The sequence below is a fragment of the Cibotium barometz genome, chromosome 40 (assembly GCF_041138505.1).
Source record: "Cibotium barometz isolate CiBa-2024 chromosome 40, ASM4113850v1, whole genome shotgun sequence".
Taxonomy (NCBI): Eukaryota; Viridiplantae; Streptophyta; class Polypodiopsida; order Cyatheales; family Cibotiaceae; genus Cibotium; species Cibotium barometz.
Window position 1 is genome coordinate 44,187,115 of NC_141085.1, and position 3,605 is coordinate 44,190,719.

A 3,605-nucleotide genomic window follows, 5' to 3' on the forward strand; every position below is an offset into this window, starting at 1 on the left:
CATACCTGCGTGCATTTGTTGTTTGTATGTGGATTTGTGGAATAAATACCTAGAAGCAGTATGTTTCTTTCAACCGGAGCTTTTGTGGACTTGAACAGACAAAATGTGGAAATATATTATTTGATAAGTGAGCTGAAAGTGCTCAGAAGGGTAAAATGAATAGGATTAAGCACAACAAACATGAGTTGTGTACTCATTTCTAATTGCTTATTCTGCCTTCTTTTCCTGATCGAGAAGGTGGACAGACTCATTACTTGCATTGCTCCTCTCTAGCTACTTCAAGTTCTTTACTTTGGCAATCATGATATGCTACTTTCTTGTCTGCTAAGCTAGAAAGACTTGTTCTATTGGCCAGTGATTATGGAATTAGCACACCACACTCTTGGCATTCCTTGTCTAATCATTGAGGATTCATGTGTTCAAGAAAGTCCATGTGAGACAAAGGATGACTTGATTTATGAGTTGGTAAAATCTATCTGCCTTTTTTCATACACTTGTGTTCAAACATTGTGCCAAAAGCTTTTTGAAAGTGAAAATAAACAGGGAAATGATAGTGGCAAATGACATTATGTCAAACTCCACCAAAGGTGAAGAAACACCAATGCACATAAGGGCTGCCTTCCCAAATTCCATTTCTTTAGGAATATTTTAGAAAATAAAGAGAATACACGGAATAGGAGCAGTCTTGACACTCTGGCACTCGCAGTAAGGTGTGCAATTTGATCATTCAGCAGGGACAATAGTTCCAATTTTAAACATAATCTGGTTTTGTTCTGTTTCCCTTGTTAACGCAAAGACCAAATATAAGTGTGGATGAATGCTCATTGCTTAAAAGTAGTGTCCACACTGAAACTGTCTTAGCATACATAGATACAAGTCTCTTAGTTATATATTGATATCTCATCCACATTCAGGGAAGAGTGTAAATGTTGCAAATGCAACATTATATGATCGGTTATGTTTAAGCCTTTATTTGTAATGCTTCTGGTGGTTTCTCTGCATGCTACAAAGGATATGATGGAAGACATCTGCATAATGTTGAATCATGTAAAAAATGTGCAGGTGTGGGTTTTCTCTCCTTTCATGATACACATAATTGAGATGTTTGTACTATCTTCAAACACAATAGCACTTAAAGGTATGGCAAGTTACAAAAGCAAAGGTATTTGCAGTTGAACCTCTCAGAGTGTTTTTAAGAAAGCATTGGATTTATCAGGAAAGAAAGTGAAAACTACAAGCTTATTAATATTTATGTGTTCTTCAATGTTAGATGAGGTATTTTCCCAATTCATCACCATGGATAGACAGGTCCTCACAGGATATACTTGTTTCGTCCTTTTGACTTTTTGCCCAATGCCAAGAGTAGAGATCTTTTTTTTTTTGGTAAAGAACATGTGTGCATAAAAGTTATGAGATCTCAAAGTACACCACCCTAAAAAGGGGACATCAAACTCCTATTATAAGTATATCAGGGGACAAACATGAGTTTCATTCCTATCCTGAGCGGTATCCAAAACGGCAACTACAACAATGTGATGAGAAGTAAAGGAATTATATGTTCTCCTAGGCAAAGAATGTTCACTCTAACTGTTTCAAAATCTCTTTATGAGCAAGCTCAATGGCAACAAATTGTATGAATAACCTCCATCAATCTGTGGGCTATGTTGTCATTGAAAATGTGGTCCATCTTGTCATTGAGTACCTGCAATTACCTAGGAGCATCTGACACAAGGAAAAAAACCACCCCCTGAAATCTGATTTGATCTTAGAACCGGAAAATCAAGGTCAACATCACTTCCACGTACCTCCCAGCCAACCTCTATGTAGCATGTCCCAAAAGATGCGTACAATTTCCTCCTACATGCCTAATACAGAGCCTACAGTTCCCTAGATGATTCTATTTTCTACATGTCATCATTTTAGGGCCCACTTTGATGCACCAATTTACCCCTCTCTTGGAGTACATTAAATCCATTTCCCTCTTCGAAATTTCATAACTTCCCTGACCTTAGAACCATCTAGTCAGTGTCATTCGCCCACATCGACAACCTTGGCATTGATTCCTTTGACCATTTACATAAAGCATGATAAAATATATAGCTACAAATTTGGTCCTCTAAAGGACAATTCCACCAACCCTTTAGAAGTCCTGTTATCTCGGCTTGAGTATAACATTTCTTCCCTTCTTAGGCGTCAACATCCTCAACAATGAAGTCTAGGAATGCTCTCTCCACATCTGGTACTCAAATTCCCAAGTCGCTTTTGATAGAGGTAACTATGCCATGCAACTAACACCATGGGTATCTTCTGATTTTGTACTTGCATTGTTCCTATGTTCAAGGTTCTTGTTGGTTTGCACCTTGCATTTTTCTCATCTTTTGGAAGAAAACAATACCCTCGATTAGTGAATCCCTTGGGTGCAAAAAGTTTTTTAAATGAGAACGAATGCACCCTAACATCCTTGTGGTAATTATAACTTGTAGGCCATCCTTTTCAAAATTAACCGCGACCTACAATATTGGGGGAATAGGTTGTCACACTCTCTTGCAATCAAAGACTTGGAGTGTGAAGGAACTCTAAGAAGAAAAAAATCCCTTCTTGAATTCTCTGAAAGATCTATTAGCATTAGCATAAGATTTTGCTCTATCCATAGCCTAGCCGATTTTAGCTCTAGCAAGTCTAGCATCTCCCACGTCTGAACAACATAGTTCACGGCATTAAGCAGTTTGTGAGGTACTCCAACTATAGTTGGATTCGTTGGTCTATAACCATTGTTCAACTCGAACAGACTTATTTCTGTAGAGGAATGTCCTCTATCATTCTAGGCAAATTCCAACAACGACAACCACTTGCTCCATGTGTGTTGCCTCAATGACCATATACCATCCGCATATCTTCTAAGGTCTAGTTGACTCTCTCCATCTGACCATGAGTTCTAACATGATTTCCACTACTCATTTCCAACACAATCTCTAGTGCATCAAATACAACAATCCAAAAATGATAGACGAATCGAGCATCCTTGTTTGGCACTATGGATCTAGTTATCCATGTTGACGAAATATATGAGTAATACACATATCCACCACATGCGGGCACTGACAGACTCCATGGCTGGAAAGAAGTGAGCCATCTCAATAAGACGGTCAACCACAAGGATAACACCATAGCCACCTTGTATCGTAGGCATATCAACTTTAAAGTCCATAGAAACGCTCTTCCATTTGCTTGATCACTAAAAGCTCTATACCCCATCGTTGCTTTTAAAGGATGTTATCAAGTGCACCACTCACTAGCTTACTAACAGATACACTCATTAACACTACTAACCTCTGAGTAAATCCCGCTAACTGCATTTGCAAAACTGCTCTATTATGGGACTCTCCTCCATTTTCTATGTCGCATTTAAATATAACAATATTTGCCGTAAGATGTTCCTTATTGTGTGGATAGTCTTTCCATAAATGTTGAAGGCATCCAAAACATAGACCTCTTTTTGTTTTGGCCTCAAAGAGAATTTCAACCAGCTCAAGATGTCGTTCACTCTAACGGTGGCACTTGGTTTAGATAGTCCCCTAGCCAACTTCACCTGCTTGGTTTGGCCA